At 31.1% G+C, this 20,395-nt stretch overlaps 1 protein-coding gene across 1 annotated transcript in view; it reads left to right on the top strand.

Moving 5' to 3' along the window:
- LOC129231734 (glutamate receptor 1-like) overlaps nt 1–20,395 on the top strand; it is a 376,261-nt gene that overhangs the window by 228,071 nt on the left and 127,795 nt on the right. The gene's annotated exons all lie outside the window — the stretch shown is intronic.

The raw sequence follows: 20,395 nt of genomic DNA, 5'->3' as shown, positions 1-20,395 counted from the left end.
AAAGGAAGAATGGAGTGAAAGAATGGAAAAGTGACAGTAAGGATGAAAATGGTACCGTGAGTAAGGTTGTGCACTGTCATTTTTGAATGTTCACGGGATGAACAGAGGGGCCGGTACTGAAAACACCTCACACTGGCTCATACAGATTCTACTGATAAACTCAAAAAGTGTATCATTGTTTGATGTGCAAATTATTGATTTATGTATTGCAAACATACCTTCCACAGTTTTTTTATAAAAGGTAAATTTTGTAGCTAAAAGTATTTGGTCAACCTTTTAAATTAAAATGATCCTAATCTGACAAAATTTTAATTTCTGTTTAAATTCTATGTTATATATTTCGCTTGATCGTGTTAGTTGGGAGTGATAATAATAATAATAATAAAAAGATCCCTCCCTCTTTGCTCGGTGCTTTTATCCTGTTATTCCGTTGCATATTGACAAATAATAATCGAAACGGGGGAAGTGAAGTATGTGTGTATAGATGTTTAAAATAAAAGAACACGCATTTAGCGTGCAGAATTTTACTACGCAAGATAATGTGAAGCCAGTTATTTTCGCTATCTGTAACTTTCGCGAAAATAAGGAAATAGGCGATTTTGCGAAGAATTTCATGTGAGCAGATCAGAATGTCGATAGAAAAAAAAAAGAGGCTTAAATATTTACGATTACAACGGGCTCACGAAGGGGGGGGGGGTGTAAATAAAAACAAAATAAGGGTTTTTACAGTAATTAGGTTTCACAACATTCTTTGAAAACATTTTTTATTTTATTTTCAAAATGAAAAGTGTTTTATCTTGTTTAGAAATTTAATAGGGTTTCCTCACTTGCAGGATATATTTCATGTTGCTTTAAATTTACTCAACTATATAGAATGATATGGCATTAAATATAAATGTGTCACCTCAGGCAAAACTGTCTCTTTTAGTTTTATTCCTTTTTCTTTTCACTAGGACGTCTGACGTCTTCTCTCTTATTTACACATTTGCTCTTCAGTAGTAAATAACATTTATTTAAATACTCGTCGTCAAGAAACTCAGAAATCCAATTTCCTTTCCTCAAGTCTTTGATTTATTTTGATCATAAGAATTTGCTCCAAAGAATTATGAAAATAGTAGCACTAAAATAATATCCATTTACTGATTGTGTTCTCAAAATGCGATTTAACCGTCTTCTGGGAATTTTTTATTTATATCCAGACTCTTAGAGGATTGTTTTATGCTACTTTCAAACACATAAAATGTCACTTGTTTACTAAAAAGGTTTCTAATTTCTTATTGCCAAAATACGCTCTTGAAATAGTATTTGCAAGCAAATCGTGTTAAGAAAATTAAATAACAGTTTTTGAAACACTCAAGAACTATATATATATATATATATATATATATATATATATATACATATATATATATATATATATATATATATATATATATATATATATATATATATATATATATATATATATACAGAGTGTTCCGTTTTAGACCTTTATTTTCGCAATCGTTAGTCATAGATGTATACTTCCGATTGCAAAAATGTTCAAAATCAGATGCAGGGTTAAGATATTGAATGTTTGCAGTAAAAATAAAAATGAGCCAAAAAATACAAAATTTAACTTTTATACGGGCCCCAGGTCAACTAACTTTTTTTTAGGGAAATTATTTTCCATTGAAAAATAATTCCAACACTAAAGTTTTAAATTAGTACGACCAATATTCACCGAGATATGAAAAGCAGCGTTTTGCGACTTACACCACTTTTCACTCGTCGTCAGTAACACATTTTGGGGGAAAATATAGTGGTTAACAAGTGTTTAAAATTGCATGTGTGCATAGAGTGTGAATTTTCATATTATTCGAAACTTTGTAGTGTGTTTTTGCGTATCACGGCATGAAATTTGCATTTTTTTTTTTTTAATAGCAATGTAAAATATAAATACCTTCTTTCTCTTACTTTGATAACCTGTCATTCTTCTGAAAGAGTTATAAGTTCCAATCTCATCTACGGTATGGCCCCTTAAAACTTTAAACTAGAATATCTCCTTGAGTTTTGGTCGCACAAATGTCAAGATTTTTGTGTTAGTAATAGTTTACAATGGAGATTATTTCTCTAAATATTAGTTAGGGGACCTAGTGCCCGTATAAAAAGTTAAATTTCGTATTTTTTGATTAATTTTTATTTTTACTTCAAACTTTCAATATCTTAATTCTGCATCTGATTTTGAAAATGTTTGCAATTTGAATTATTGAATTTACGTATTGAATTTATTAGAATATCTCGAAAACTCATTTCTGCTCATACTGTCGTTTAACAGCCCACGGCAGTATATTTCACAAATGAATGAAATAGATTATTCAGGATGAAAGTGATTGTACTCCCTTAAAATTTAAGAAATTTATGTCACTTTTTTGTAGTAAATTAAACTGAGGACAATTTGTTTAAAAAACCAAAGTATTATTAAAATTAAAATTTTAAACTAAATGTGTGACAACGTGTTATATATTTCTTTATAGAGGATGTTCCAGTGGCATGGGTTCCCATTTAAAATAGGATATGTAGTAGGGTTATAAATGTCTTAGGTGGCATTTGGCTTATTGAGCAAAATAGCTTTTAAACAGATCGCAAAAACCTAGTAAAATAAATTGTGTCCAATCTGTTAGATAAAAAGCGGGACGGGGGAAAGGAAATCGAAAGTGAAAATAAAAAATATATATTTCCATGAGAAAAGGACATTGTTAAGTTACGCTTTTTCTGTCTCTTTATTTTTTCCATCTGTTTTTTTTTTATTATTATATTTTAGTTACATTTTTTATTCGGGTTCAGGTGAATAAAAGAAAAAAAAATGAATGAATTAGGAAAAAAAAACACTGCCTATCACATTGCGTTTACAAACACTAACTAAAAGTTTCGGCGAAGAAATATACGTGCAAGTCACACGACGCTAGTTCTATTGACATTTTTCACCATTAATTAAGTGCGGAATGTTTTATTATAAATTAATTTCCGATTCTTAGGTATTCTAACAAGTCACTATCAAATAAATGCTACTTTAAGTAATAAATACTACTTTACATAAAATACTGAAAATAATTAAATTTAATAAATACTACTTTAAATAAATACTACTTTAAATATTAAATAAATACTACTTTACTTACTATAAATGCTACTTTAAATCTAAAAGTTTTTAAAGCTTCTTAAAATAATATTGGAGTTCAAATAGTAAATACATTTCATAAGTGTTATACGTGGACAGCAAACATTTATTAAGAAGATGCAAAATATGCAGCGTGTTCTGTCCAAACAAAACGTAGTTGCTGATTAATATATATATTTTTTAACGGTACGAATATGAAAAAAAAAATCGACTGCAACATGATGCAAATAAGAAATAATTTTAACTACTTAAGCGTATACATAAGTTGACGTTGTGATTTTAAAAATATATATAATTTTAAAATATTAAGAATTATTTCTAGATGCATCCAGTTTTTTGTAACATACACACAAACATCTTTTTGTGCGGCGGATAGGGAGCGCATAAAAATGTTCTTTCGTATTATATATAACTTCGTCCGTTTTCGAAATACTATCGTCAATTGAGTCCCAATGTGATTAAAATTTTCATACACCTCAAAAAAAAAAAAAAAGTTCGCACAAAAACAGTCGCACAAAAAAAGACAGCACAAAAATAAGTTTGGATGTATATAACGTAAAAACTAGTAGAGCAAAGGCACAATTCAACGGAATAGTTAAAAACACTCTAGTTATGAAATGTTTTGCTCAACTAATCTTGTATACCTAACTGTTATGATGCATTTTCATTGCTATCTTGCTCTTGCATGTTGCGTTTTAATGCAATGCAACAGTTGTAACAAAACGAGACAGCGTTTTTGCGCAATCTGTCCTTATAGGGTCAGAGAGATTGTGCATTTGGTTAGGATACATTGATTTTAATGATAACTATAAACCAAATTGTCAAAGTAATTACACAGAAAATTACATTTACAAAGGTTTTTTCTACGACGTCATTATAGTTGAGTGAATATTTAATAAATCAGAAAATATGCAATTTTCCGGAAAGGAAGCAAAATGTGTTATTTAATAAAAAAAAATAATAAATAAAGCAAAAAACCAAGAACATTAGAAAATTTAAAAAATTCCATTAAGTTACGTTGTAACTCGTTTAACTTCAAGTGTTTCCAATTTAATTTTACAATACACGGTAACTAATAGGCTGCGTAATTCTCCTACCTTGTGAAGCCATCTCTCTTAAGTTGCAGATTCCCATTCCTACTTCGGTTGTAGGAATTTCCATGTGTTTTATTTAAACCGGAACGCAACTAGGAAGGAGAAAAATCGTTTAATTAAACACTATTTTATTCTATTGGCATTCTTTAAAGATCAGAGAAAAATATATGAAAATTCAAACACTTAAGCTTGGTTAAACAATGTAAAGTACCAATCTTTTATCTTAAACGCTCTGAACAACCAGCATGCACTTTTATCTTCGAACTCTTCCACAACCAGATGAAATCGCTGCTTCCCTTACTTGATTCTTACCCCTGAACCCGTTTATGCGCAATCTCCCCCCCCCCCGCTTACTCGCTTTACCTTAATGTTAAACAAAAAGGTACATGAAAATCCACTGAAAGTTTCAATATGCTATAGAAAAGCAATTTCTGTGAAAACCAACGAATATATATATAGAATAAGAAGGAGTGAGACACTTACTTGCACTTATGTCTAAATGAAATATTAGAATTTATTTCTAATTGTTTCGACAGACGTAAACTCAGGTTTGATTTTAATTGTGACACGGTATTTTTTGTGGTTAAAACAAATAGTCTTATTTTAATGCTTCAGAAGTAAGTAAAAATTCTCTTTTATTAATGTTTTTCACAAGTATGTTTTTTGTGAAATAAAAATGGTTTAAATGCATATCCAAGTCAAAGATATAGTTTTTGAAAACTTACAGTTAAATTAAGTCTAAATGTAGCATACTTTATGTGAGAAGTATTTTTTAAGAAAGACCTGCAGCGGGCGGAATAGGAAACCGTCTGTGAAAGTTTGCTCTTGTTCTTTCTTTTGTTTCTATTTATAATAATTCGTTTCTTACGTTTCTCTTAATATTGTTAAGTTTATTTTTGGAGCGTTGCAATTAATGGACAATTTGATGATCTTGAAATGTATCAGTTATTATATTTATTGCTATGTTATCTACATTATGTTTTAAATCATAAAAGGCAATAATATAAACATTATGAACGAAGTATTTAACTACTCGTAACTATATCTATTTTACAAAAACGTACTACGAAGGTTTAACGTACGTTTATTTATCAGTCGGTATCTGAAAACACTTAGTTTTTTTAAACATAGAAATAATATTTTCGAGCTAAAACTATATTTAGCTCCTTGTTCTAATAAATAGAAAATTTTCTGCATATATAGAATAATAAACACATAATCAATATAATAAATATTATATTAAGGAGAAGAAAACATTACTTTTTGTTACTCTGAATTAGAAAAGAAAGTTAACAGTTGTTGTTCTTTTTTTTTTTTTTTTGGAACATACCACGATATGAAAGGAAAATTATCTAGAAAGAGGAAGCAAAAATCAAATAATAATATATTGCATGAAGGGTAATTGGTACAAAAGGAAATAAAAATATGCTAGATGTCGCAACATTGATAAGATTTAAAACGCAGTTTTTCCGAAAAAGTACTGTTATATAAAACTGCCGGCAGTTATGATGGCAAAAAAAAAAAAAAAAAAAAAACACGCACACACATTTAGTCTTACTCGTTAATAAATTCTAGATTTTCTCAGTAGTCCTAGTTTCCGAAGCAGACTGCTTGCATTTTTCCCGAGATGATTTTTCTCTTTAAACGGACTTGACCTTATAATTGCTCCCAACTTTTTAGCAAAGTTCCTGTGACCCTTCAAACACTACTTAATATTTTGGCAATCGATTTGGCAAAACTCCCTGTGCTATTTAGAAACAATATATATTTTCCCCCGGACTTGTGCCTGTATTTCTTTCCATACGTTTTTCAACATTCCTCTCAATCTGTAGCCTTAGCTAGTCTCTTAAAGGAAAATATTAAACGGAATTTCCGTTTCTAGAATATACTATGCTTATATTAGTTATATAAAAACATGTGTGTGCATAAACATAATTATACACAGAAGTAATATTTTTGAGCTGAAACCATATGTGGTACCTTATTCTAACTAATTGATTATATTTTGCATATATAAAAAAATAAATATCTAATCAATATAAAAATGTTATATTAAGGAGAAAAAAAAATTACTTTTTGTTACCTTGAATTAGAAAGGAAAGTTAACAGTTGTTGTTTGTTGATTTTTTTTTTGAAAATTCACAATATGAAAAGAAAATTATTTAGAAAGAGGAAGTAAAAACCAAAAGAAAATAATAAATAAAATATTTCAGGAAGAGAAATTTATTTTAGAAGAAAATAAAATTATGCTCGATGTCGCAGCATTAATAAGTTAATATACCTCTAATTAAAACTAGTAAAATTTTGAAATAATTTGTTCTTCTTGTAAACTGTGTAATTTAGCATTATAGTGTCTAAGTATCAGATAATTTAATGTACTAACCCTTAACAGGAATGCGCAAAGTTGTCAGATAATTTCGCAATAATATGACTACAAACGCATAATGTAATTACTAGTCAATTAGAAGATTATAATACTGATATGTGTCCAATTCTGACTCTCTGTGTAGAGATAAAGCAGCATACCTATCATCGGAATCGCTTTAACAGTGCTAATATAATGCCCATCAATATAGAGCCAGTTTATAGCTCATAGAGCAAAAGTGATACATAACTGTTTAGTCCGATTGTTAAGTTACGGCAAACCAATTTCCAAAGATCCGGCGTGTCGTACTATTAGAGCCTTGTTTGGGGAAAACGGTTTAATATTAGACTGAAAAGGAGACACTTGCGACATTTGTAGCATGATTATTAGTAGCCTGGTAGAAGGCGAAATAATGATGAATGATTTTACTTAATTTTATTTTTATTAAAATTCTTTTTTCGAAAAACATGAATAGTAATTTATTAATTAAGTTTATGTTTATTCGCGTAATTTATTGTCATGGTTTTGCTCCCAATATTTTAGAGAAAGGTTGATTCACTATAAACAATTTGGTGTGACCAAACTTTGTGGCAGTATTGCTGCCTCCAATGTTCTGGAATAATTTAACTGATATAACTAGTGTCAAGTAATGCATCGCTTTGGGAAGTTAACACCACATTAAAGTTATGTTGTAACGTATCACTGATTAATGTCTAAGGTTACACCAGAATAATCTGTAAGATTACAGATAAATAGTTTGAAAGGTTACACATTAGCAAAAATAAGTTATCATCAGACTTTCTTGTATGTTAATTATTTGCAAGGGCACAGCGACTTATACTTCAAGTTAACTATTTGCAACCAAAGCTATTAAATGATCGGTTGCTAACTTGCTTTTAGAAGTTATAAATTGAAAGTATAAAAATAAATTAGAAGGTAACAATATTTGAAGCTACCGATCATGACTGATAATATAAAACTGAGTCAAAAAATATATAATTTACTAAGTCTTTATACGAGATCTAGGTCCTCTTAACTTATATTTAGGGAAATATCCTACATTGAAAATAATTCTAACACAATAAGTTTGACATTAGTCGGACCAATATTCACCAAGAAATAAAACACAGCGTTTTGTGACTTACAACACTTTACACTCGCCGGGAATAACACCTTTTGGGGGAAAATATAGCCGTTAACAAGGGTTTAAAAATATATGAGTGCATAGAGTGTGGTTTTTTAAATTGTTCGAGATTTTGTGGTGTATTTTTGTAAATCAGAGCATGATGTTTGCATTTATTTTTGAATAGTTGAATAGCATTGAAAAATATAAATGCTTCTTTTTTTTACTTCGACAACTTGTCATTCTTCTGAAAGGATGATAAGTTCCAATCTCATCTGCTGTATGGTCCCTTAAAACTTTGCACTCGAACATCTCCTTAAATTTTGGTAGCACAAATATAGAATATTTTTGTATTAGTAATATTTTTCAATGAAGATTACATCTCTAAACATAACTTAGGGGACCTAAAGAACATATAAAAAATTAAATATTGTATTTTTTCACTCCTTTTTATTTTTGCTTCAAAATTTCAATATCTTAACTCTGCATCTGATTTTGAACATTTTTTGCAATTGGAAATATGCATCTAGGACTAACCATTGCGAAAGTAGAGGTATTGCAGGTTAAACCGGAAAACCCTGTATATACAGGTACACCATTTACAGCAACACTTCATACTGTAAATGAAAGTCATTATAAATATCAACTGAATTTTACATTGCGATGGCTATCCTTCCTGATTATCTACTGATTACCAAAATGTGTTAAAGCACATTTTGGTTTTATCTTTATACCTCGTACGACCCTCAGGGTAAAAAATATCATTAAAAATTGTAGACTACTGTTTTTCTTGAGAATAGTTTTACTTTCGCAGAAACCTAATGCTTGAAAAGTTACGAACGCAGTTTTTTTTTTTACTGAAATCTTTTACGTTAGTAATTGGAAAAAAAACGTGAAAAAATGCAATGAGGATAGCTAAAATATTTCCTTAAGTTTAAAGATATATGTGTGTGTTTTTTAAATGTTATGAAATCTCTGAATGTGTTTAAAATTAGTTCATTAATATAAGGTGCTGAAAAGGCAACATCGTTTTAATATAATTATTTCTATACTCAGAAACAAATACTATCCTTATGTTTAAGGTTTGTTTTTGGTTGAAAACTTTCGTATCTTTCAAAATAATTCGAAAATATGAATACCTTACAACGCAAAATTTATCATGATCAGGAAATTATTATGGCGTAACAGAATTCTTAGCAAAACTACTTACACAGGTGATTCTACCATCATGTGTTTGAAAATTGGACTAAATTTTTTTTCCATACATTCCTTTAGATACAAATTATTTAAAATTTGTGGACCTGGTAAAAGTACTTAACTTAATGTTTTACTAAGTAAAAAAAAAGTAATACTTTTTGAATATCAGTTTTAGATTTCTCAATTCTGGAGAAATCGCTTCTGAATCTATTGTTGCAATTTGTGTAAGTATATATAGGTATCCCTCGTACAACACGGTTAATTTCTACATATCGTGTAGAATCGAAACGGTGTAATACGAGGCTTTTTAATTCATAATTTTTTAACAGTTTATTGAACAAAAATATAATTAAATCTTTTAAAATCCGTTTTCTATCAAAACCATATAGAATTGCATTCAAGATTTCTAACGTGATGTATCGAATCCGTGTTAAGATAGTTGCAAATTTTATACCATGTAATATCGACACCGTGTTGAATAAGTAGAAGAGACCGGGGATAGTTGCCGAACTTTTTTTACACTTTACTTTTTTTAAAGGTTGTAAATAGTAGGAAAAATTTCTTTTATTTCTTGTATAATATGTATGGTATGAGAAATAAAGTCGTATTTTTGTTTTGACACTTCTATGCTTTGTGTATTTTTTGCATAATTTTTTGTGAGCCTTCGCAGAGTTTGCACTTTGCCCCGTCACGGTAAGTTAGAGAAATATATGGGGAAATTGAATTGAGAAAAACTCATAATAGGCACAGAAAATTTCACATAAATCCTCAATGCTGTTTTAAATAAGCAAGTAGAACTTACCAATGAATGAAATAAAAAGAGAAATTAGTATTGTAATGGCGTTAAAATTGGGTATATTAAACCATATGACAGGTTTAACTTTGGTTTTAGAAGTAAAGGCTGAAAATTGCAAATATTATGTGAAATGAACTATTTTATTTGCCTCCTTTATTATTTTTTATGTTTCTTTTAGATTTACATATCTTTTTTCTTGGGTTTAAAGATTTCTTGTATGTTTTGGGGACTTTTTGTGACATTTGCGTTTTTCTGCTGCGATTCTTTCTTCCTGAAGAGCCTTTTTGACTGGAGTATTAAAGAGTGTTTCTGTAATAATGTAACTAATGCAATTATTTCATTAAAATGAGATTTTATAGAATTTATATTTCAATTGTTAAGTGATTTCACTCTAAAAACTTAACTTGGGGCAAATATGCGAATTCACACACTTACCCCGAAAAAAATTCGCCTACTAGCCCAAAGTTGCCGTATTGAAATCAAGTTACACTGGTTTTAAAATGCGTTCATTAAATAATCCGAATAAGACGTCATTTGTTGCGTAGAAGCATGGATTTTCAATATTATTATTTTTTTTTAATTTACACCACTACTATATGTTGTATAAGAAAATAGCTAAGGATGAAAAATAAATGCTTACACTGTGAAAAAATAACCTTTTCTCGTGCAACACGTACATCTTGGCAGAATTTATCCACAGAATGTATTAACTATGACATTTGTGAAATTTACTAAAGGTTTTTCTTGAACAAAATTCATAAATTTAGGCATTTATACTAATTACAATGTGATTGCAACTTATATAACTGGTTTTACCTTTTTAAGATGGTCAGAGATTCAGCTTCGGTCTTTAAAAAACAAATCAACACCACAAAAAAAAATTGTGACTTTAGGTCCACAGGTTTCTTTTATGGTTACGATGTCTTTTGCAAACGATAGTATGAATTAAAAAGATTCGATTCGAATCATAAAGTTTTTGTTATCGATAAGCAGTGATATTTTAACCTTTTTTTTTTATCTTAGCGCATTTAGTTTTACTGAATTGATTGAAATGCTTATTTAACCTCAGAGATATTAACTTTTCTCGCAATAATGGTACGTTAAAAATAAATAAGAACGTTCATTTTTAATGGCAGATATCCAACCTTTTTTCGTTTCCTATAATACTTGGAAACGTTACAATAATATTCGGTTCAATTTTGAAGCCGTTCCCTCCTAGAAGTGAGGTAATTTCCATTTACGCTGTTGGGATTGTGGAACTCTCGGAAAGATTTAAGTAGAAGGGGAAAAAAAAAAAAATTCAAATCCAACAAAGCAGAATAATTAATTTTCTCTACCCCAAGCTCCTTAAAATAACTGGATTTATTACAAATTGACAAAATAGCATCGGAAGAAATAAGTTCAAAGAACAAAATTTTCATCTTCGCCCGGAATTCATAATTTATTTTACGCAATTTTTGCGTTTAGGGAACGTAACATTTGAAAAAAAATAATAGCTCTGTAATTGCTTTTATTTAATTTCGCAGCTTTATTTGTTTCTTCGCATGCTCAGATTTTTCGTCTTACCTCACTGTTTGGTAATCTAAAAGTTTTTAGCAGAGAAAAAGAACTTTACTTCCTGTTAATAAGAAAATTTCTTGACAACTCATACTAATGAAAAAGATCTAGACTTTTTCAAAAAATATATGGGACATAATAAATTTATTTTGCCAGGAAATGGAAGTGCATTTCATTGCATTTTCCCTGTTTTTTTTTTCCTTTAATAAACAACGTTTGAAACAATGTCCTGAAATAGTTAAGAATGAAACGTTTTATCTCTTACTGGAAAGAAGTTCGGTAGGAAGCTCTTTTTCAGCAGGCTCGGTAAATAAGTAATGCTTATGAATATATAACTATCCGAATTCAAATACAGATTAAAAAAAATATATTATTTCCATTTAACGTGATTTTGAAACATTACATCAAATAAGAGATCTAAAGAAAAATAGTACATTCAAATAAACTCCTACATATTCTGCTTCAAGATCTTGTATTCGAAACTCAACACTTATAAATTATGTATAATAATAATGACCTGATGTCCTGAGTCTTAAGCAGCGACATATACATAACTCAAATAAAAATAATGGTACTATTTAATACAAAAAAGAAAAACATAATGCCTTGTTAAAAAACAACAATATTCCTGAAGGATAATAATTTTTTTTTTTTTTTTAAAGAACTGCTTACCATAAAGAACTGTGACTGAAATTGAAATTAGGAAATCTCACTTGCCACAGTTTTTCTGAAAAAAGTAAACAGCATATCAACTAGGGATGTGTCGTTCATGAATGAACGGGTCAAAAAGAACAAATCCTTAAAATGAACGGATCCGTTCGTTTACGCAAAAAAAGAACGACCGTTCTTTTGAACGGTGAGCAGTTTAATATTGTATTGATGCACTTGTGATAAAATCTTATGTTTTTTTTTTTTTTTTTTAATTCATCTTCAAATTTTTAACTCTCAATCAATCTCAGATTAACTTTTTTTCTAAGTGCAATACAATAGATTCATTTCGAACCTTTTTACTTTCTGCTTTATTTATCATTTTTTCTTTTTGCAGTTCATTTGCAATTTTCCAATGTATCCATTTAAGCAATGTTTTGTGTAACTTATTTGGGCCACTAACAAAATGTTTGGACTTTCCACTTCCTGTCCCACAAAAATGCTAAAATCTTCTCTCGCTCTTTCGCTAAAATAATTTCTAAAAATACCCTTTATCACATTTCTTGGCGATCCGTTGGTCTTCTATATCTAGATTAACCACCATTTTGATTTCTTTTAAACCACGTGGTGATTGTACTTCGGGACAGCCAAACATATTGTACCTTAGGACATGTCCCAAGGTGCAACATATCCATGGTTCTTAATAATTAAGATATGTTTAGGAACATGGAAAAATGTTCTAGTTTAATGTAGTCTTTTAAACACATTTAATGTTTGATAGTAATTCATTAATTCTGTATAATTGATAGTAATAATAATAACTGGCAACATTTTTTTTTCTAATTGTTTGAATTTAAAAAATGTATATATTGCAGAGATATATATTGGGTTCTTTTAATGTGACTTTTAGATCTTAAATTTGATTTAAATAATTGACGTTAAAAATCCACTATAATATTAAAATCTGTTCGCGTCCGTCTGTCTGTCTGTCTGAAGATCTATCTTCTCGAGAACCGCTGCGAATCGAGAGTCAAACGAGATACCGATCAATTCGAAATTTTCCAAAGAAAACAATAGGACCAATCTCGTAATTGTGCGACTTTAATTAGCGGAGATATTAATTAAAACGTTAATTAACATAACGTTATTCAAGAATTTTTATTTCTTTCCTGTTGCCATTTTGCCTATGGGTGAGGAAGTAAAATTCTAATCATTCTTTTAAAAGAGATTTTTTGGCTGCTGTCCAAATCTTAAAACAACGTTTCCATCTAGAATTTTCATTTTAAATTAGTTTAAAATTGGTTGCACTATTCGCACATAGCGTTTATTTTATCGTCTGTCTTTTTTTTTTTAATTTTTACATTCAACGTTCTTAACTTTTTTCAGCATAGGAAAGTTGTTACTTTAGCTATGTTTATTGATTGTAGTGTAAGTTTATCATTCACCGGCCTCATATTTTGGTACATTTAGGAGGTGTGACTAATTATGTTTATTTTGTTGGACCTTTTCCCGTCACATGGGTGAGTTTTCGAATTGTAATAACTCTCTTTTTCCTTCCTGTTTCTATTTTTGAAATACAGTTTGTATCGTTAAAAGAACATGTTAAATTAAGATTGCTTGGATTTCTTTAAGTGAAACAGAGTTAAACAGAAAAAACTGTTTTTAAGGATTTTAACTCAAGCTAATTTGGAATCTGATGACTTTAAATTAATGCATATTGGTATTTATTTAGTCTTGGTGCTTTAGTTTCACGTAATCAACCAAAAAGTGTGTGTCATTTTAAGTAAAAAGCTGATTGTAATTGTACATAAATAGTTCAGATATAGTCTATCAGATGTAATTCATTTTAACGTGAGCACAGATTATAGTTGATAATGCATATATTTTCATCTTTTGTGCTAATTGAAAATGCTCATAACTTGTACCATTGATAACTATGATTAACGTTAAAGAGGTTTTTGCCAAAAATAAGCTCTACTGGTGTTTTGCAAACCTTGCATTACGCGTATTTATTTACTCCTTAGCGCTTTAGAAACTAATGTCAGAGTAATACAAAAACATCAATTGGACATATCTTTCATTTTTTAAGTAGCCCGTGCAACGCCGGGCACACAGCTAGTTAAAATATGAAACGTGGTCCAAGGTACAACTCTCTTCCCTACTGTGGAATAATTTTAAAGCTCCCTAATATTTAGGTGAGTCTTTTTTTAAATTAAGTTATCCGGTACTCCGGTTGAGTTACCAATATATTTGTTGTTACTCTTTTCGCTATACATGGTCTATTTGTAGTACTATATGTATTATATATACAGAGTTGTAGCTGGAAAAAATATTTCAAGGAACACACCTCTTTCTATTGGGTAGATGTCATGGTTGTCAGATGTTTGTTTAGGGGTCAAAAAAGGTCATTTTCGACAATTTGCTCCAGTTTTTATTTAGAAAGCAGATGTTTACTAAAAAAACAACTGTTTTGAAACCAGTTTACAGTAAATTGGCTGTACCTGCATTACTTCTTTTTAAATTAACGCAATCTTATCTTTTTTTAAAATCGTATTCTGAATTGCTTTAAAGAACATTAACTCTGTAATTACTTCAATATTTGCTTTGTCGTTTATCAAGAAATGATTTTGCCTTGTTTACTTGCTGACTCGCCACGCGTTTCGAAACCTGTGAGGCTTCATGGGGGTATGCTGCTCCCACCCACTGACGAAGAAGCAGCTTAGTTTTGCTTATCTGAACATTCTACATCTGATCCCAAATAAAATATACATATTTTTTCATGGGCATATTGTCTTGCCTTTAGATAATTTTAGTTATTTTTCCTACAAAGAATAATACTGATCCAATGAAACATGGCAAATGTACGTGAGTATGTCATGCAAGGAGATCTCCTACAATTTTTTTAAATGAACGAAGTCGTTCAAATGAACTAGTTGAATGAACGGATCAAAAGAATGAACAATCCTCTGATGCACGGATCATTAAAAAGAACGACATTTTCCACCTCTAATATCCACCTAAAAAAAATCCGATTTCTCTGAATAACAAAACCTAGGACTTTCTTAAAATGTAAGAGCACTGACAGCAATGTTTTGTTTTTATCTAATAACAATATTCCACATCATGATTGCGTGATACTGGTGCCAACAGACCCGCCCCTTTTTTGTCTCTAGAGAAATTTAGAAACATGTCCTCTCCGATCATTTTATCGTTTCATTTCTGAACTATGGATAATGTTATGGATCAAATTTGTTTCGACAGGTTTATTTCTTGAATTGCCTGTTTTCAGTTAAATGATTTTGCTTGAAATTTTAATTATTTCTCACTTAAACGGCATGTTATTTCGTCAGCTGGCACGCTTCTGTCAATACTTGATTTCTGCAACTAAGAAAAAGAGGAACAGTGTTTAGCAGAATGCTCTACCTAGCCCAAAAGACCATCGATTATTTTCGCTATTTGTGCGTTTCAATAATAGATTATTTCGCCGCCGATGAATAGATTTCTGCTGCAACTGGTTTTGTTGTCATTTGAAACGTTCTTACTTTCTATCATATAATTAATTCATGATGCGTTTTGTTGTCTTACCATTCCATAGCGTAAAAGCCAGTTTCTCAACTGACATGATTTTTACTAAAACAGATCGTTTGTTTCATTTATTTAGTTAACGGTTCAATTAGACAATGCAATTTTTCATAAATGTATGGATTATGCTTCAAAATGGAACAATGGAGAGTTTTCCCACGAAGGGAAATATATCACTCTTTGAGGAGAAGGGAAGGCTGAAAAAATTTCGACAGCTTGTGGCACAGGGGATGGAGGGGATGAAAAGAAGTGTGATATCACAATGTTTCATTTCAATATATTTAGGAAAAATAGCCTGACATGTGACAAGGAGAGGGGGTAGGAAGAAGTGTGACACTTTACGACAAAGGGGGATAGAAGGACAAAATGTTGGAAATTAGTGTGACATTATTTATTAACAGCCCCAAACTTATTTACGGGGAATTTGAAATAATAGAAAAAAAAAAAAAAACTGAAAGGTTGCTAGAAACGTTTAATTTCTTAGGGAATTTCTAAAAAGCCTAAATAGTACGGGTTAAGATAGACATCTGCCAGCATAGCTCTCGTCGCGTAACACCCGTGTAAAGCGGCTAGCCAACGCATTGGTACAATGACAACGTTGCGGGACTATACTACCTGGTAGGTAGAATGCCGTTTCGGGGAGACATTATTTCAGACAATATTTTTTTTTTTAATATCACTTTTTCTCCAAAAGAGACTAATTTTACTCTGTTCAAATTCAAACTCGTTCTCAAGTGAACATTTTTAAAAGTCGTTTTAAGTAAAATCACAAATACCGTTATTTTAAAATTTATAAGCCAAACTAGTGTAAGGTGAAAAATGGGAACTACATCTAGATATCTTTTTTTTTTTTTGTGTCAATATTGTTTTCAGTAAATATCGCATTGCATAGCTCTTCAATGCAACATTGTTAAAAGTACAGGCTGCCCGAATCAAATATACCGAATTTGGAAAAGTCACTATACTTAGCAAAGTGTTTAAAATCGTAAGAAAACATTAAAATCAAATAACAATAATCACAAAGATTTTATTTTAAAAAAATCAGACCCTTTAGTAACCCTGAGCTTTTTTTGTAGCTTAGCAGCCTTTTCTGGACAATTCCCGTTCCGAGAAAAAAATTTTGCCACTTTTTAGTGCACCTATTCTGGGGTGGGTTTCGTTTATATTTTTTTCTGCATACCAGAGAACAATTTGTGACTTCACTTGCAGTGACACCGTTTTTCTCTTTGGCTTTTTGTAACGCTTATGCTCTTAAAATTTGTTTTGACCGACTGTTTAAATTTTGTACTTTTGTTTCGGACACCCTGTAATGTTAGTCTCGTTATATTTGCAGTGGCTCCAACAATCTTTCTACAGAATCCCACCCCTCAAGCGGTAAACAATGAAATACGTCGACAACGATGATTAATATTTGTTTTTTTATTTTTTCCCCTTTACAAAACTTACACACTACCCATTCCGACACTACAGGACGCAGGGCTATGGCTTTTTGATTAAAAACTTCAATAGTTAAAATAAAATTTAAAATTTTACTACTAGCCCTTAAAATATCTTCACCAAAAAGCGACGTGCTTCGTACGTAGAAAACTTGAGATTTAAAAATAGGCGAATAAAGTACTACCTGAAATGCATTTAACTAATTAGATTACCAGGTTTGCTTGATTTCTCAGAACATATTCACATAAATATTGATATGTTTTCTTCATTTTTCTACATACGTATAATATTTTTGATCATAAATTCTTACTCTTCGTTATAAACTATTGTTTTATTTTTTATCTATCTCTATATATGTACTGTTACTCGTAAATATTATCAAATGATACGATTTTGAACCGCAATGGGAATTTCCAGATTCAGGAAAAGATTTCTCGGTGTTCGTGACAGAGACAAATGGTCCGTAGTGCAGAGAGTGTCTATCTTCAGTCATTTAATGTCAACGAATGTCTCCCAAAAGGATTTTTCCCATTCTGCTGCATAATATTAAAGGATTTACACGTTCGCGAAGATTTAAACAATAGCGGAAAACGCTCGCTGGAGTATGGATTTTTTATTTAGATTTTCCTTCTGATGCTGGAGTCTCGAGAAAATTTTCAAGTTGCTCGATTTTGGAAAAATATATCCAAAATATGTGACGTTGGTTATAAATATTTTATCGGTGGTATTATCACCATTTGCATGAACGTTTCGGGGCTTTGAAATGAAAAGTTATTTTTATGGTAATCTTTGTATTTCAAATTAACTGCTCCGTATTCAAGGAAAACACAGATTTGCTCTGGCTGGTTACTACAGAGAGAAGAAAAATAATAACATGAAATGTGAATGTCATTAAAATAGTACCTTATATGACAATCATGCAGGATAAATACAATACAAATGTGTAAATCTGGTAATTTCACGAATTTGCAACGACAGTTTCCTGCATAGTTTGGACTTATAAATAATGCATCTCCTTCTTAAGTGAAAAAAAATAATAATAAAGAGCTGTGAGACAAAAGTATTAAAACTGAATTGTGAAAGGTACATTTTCACGCGCATGTAATTTACTAGGTTAGTATAATATGCTAAAGTTATTTTTCCGGCAATTGCAGAATCTAGATTTTTTTTTTTTTTTTTTGCGCAATCACGATTGCTTATTGTTCTCATTTGACAGTCCTTGACGTTGGGATTATTTTTCAGCTTGGACCAGCAGCACCACCGCCCACGGGCGCGGCGGCGGCACGGCTGCTCTGTTCCTGAGCACTGTCCCCCGGAATCCACTTCTGCTGGGTGGTGGCGTCCATGTCCTTCACACGCATGCTCATACACACTCGCCAACGCGTGAGCGCCTTTACACACATACACAGGCCTACGTGCACACACTTAAGCCTGCACACACACAACTATACACACATAACCACCCAGGAGGAGGGACATGCTTGGGGGGGGGGGGAATTTCTAGAAACAATAACTCTAATGAGTAGGGTCTTGTCGCAACTCGGGATTGCGAAAAACATAATTTGAATTCAAAGTTTCAGAATTCAAATTAGATTTTTTTTTTGTTTAATTTGGGAATGATGTTCTCTACATTTACTTTATGTTATATTTACAAACAGGGCCACAGGGTGGGCTGAAACACACACTTTTTTCGAATTTTGATGAGGGGTAGCGTGGAAAAAGAATTATTGGGGTGAAGAAAGTGCACATAAAAACTTGAAGTAAGGCATTGGGTTTATGTAGGAAGACTTGGTAGGACGATTAGAGGTGCGTACAAGAAAACCTGGTTCATCCATTTTTATTTTTTTTTTCTCTCATGAGAAAACTTGATTGGCTCCTTGTAGGTTCACGGGGTGAAACTTAAGTGGACTGACGTTGGTTCATATAGGAAAACGTTTTTGATCCGTTGCGAGTTTATGAAAGAAAGCTTGTACTGTAAATTCATGTAGGAAAACTTGTTTGAGCCTTCGTTGTCTTGAATCGGAATCCTTTTTTTTTTCCAAAATACACTGTTTAAAACAAATCCTGAAATTTTTCGGTAAAGTTACTGGCACCCATCTTATCAGTAACTTTTACCGTAACATCCTATTTTACACTACAATTTTACCGTAGAATAAACGAGAATTAAGAAACGTAAAACGCGAGCAGCAGAGGTTTGATCTCGGGACCTTCGGATTGGCAGATGGCTTTGATGCCCAGCCTACAAGTTGGGACACATGGCGTGAGGGGGGGGGGGGGAAAGGTGTTTTCTGCTTCGCACTGTAAGTCACGTCGTGTATGAATTGGCACTGCAATCGCTTTTTTTTTCGGTACAATTCACGGTAAATTTTTTATGATCTGTAAACACTCCATTTTACAGTAATATTTACCGTAAAAATTTCCTGAATTTTTAACAGTGTAGGTTGGGACACCGGAGGTACACTTGGGAAAAGTTTACCAGCCCCCATAGAATAGCATCTCTGCAGGCAACGCTTTTAATCCGGAAAGGTTAGTTGGACAATTAGAGTCAGGTGTGTCAATTTGAACTATCGCCCAACTAAGTATGCCATTAACTCGTGACTGACACTAAATGAACTTGTTTCAGAGAGAAAACTGGTTAAGGTAGGCCAATACCAAAATTTTCGAAAAAAAATCGATTTTGAGAAATTCAGAGCCCCAGTGTTCTTCTTTCTAAATCCACAATTGTTTTTTTTAAATTGGTGAAATATTGAGAAAACTAGAAGAAATTTACTAAACTTAAATGCACTGCTTATGACTGAAATTCACTTTTTCTTTCTTGATTTTCTCATAACCACATTTTCAAAGTTTTTATTTGTGCCAACAGCTCTAACGAAAAAATATTAACTCTAAAGATTTTAAAATTTGCAAAAATGGTAGTTGAACATACTACTGTAATATTAACCTCGAAAATTTAATGTATACACGTAAAATGTGGTTTTGAAATAATGATGTTTAACTTAGCGGAGCTAAAAGCACGTTTTGAGGAAAATTTTCAAACATTTACCCATAATACCTGTTTTGAGTTAATTATTTCCAAATTGACCGGGTCATATCTCACTCTCGTGTCTAATAAAGAGATTGACCCGAAACGTTTTAAAAATTATGAAAAAGTAAATGCACTGGAAATGTTTGGAAATGGTAGTTTTTTCTAAAAATGTTTTTTTTTTAATTAAAAAAACCTGTATAAAATAATTTTTTCAACAAATATGTAGTCAAAATGGGTTATTTATGTCATATTTAATAATCGTATAAAGTTTTAGAAAGGTGCATAGGATATTAAAGAAAAAAAATATTTAGGGTGTTCACCTACCTTAAAACCTACGCGCACAATTTTCTCCACGATGCAATTGCATTCCCTTCGTAAAGTTTAATTTAAAACAAATAAACTATGTGTAGT

Source organism: Uloborus diversus, chromosome 10, assembly GCF_026930045.1.
Source record: "Uloborus diversus isolate 005 chromosome 10, Udiv.v.3.1, whole genome shotgun sequence".
In the NCBI taxonomy this organism is placed as follows: domain Eukaryota; kingdom Metazoa; phylum Arthropoda; class Arachnida; order Araneae; family Uloboridae; genus Uloborus; species Uloborus diversus.
The sequence above is the reverse complement of the archived record's forward strand: the minus strand, read 5'-3'. Positions and strand labels throughout refer to the sequence as shown.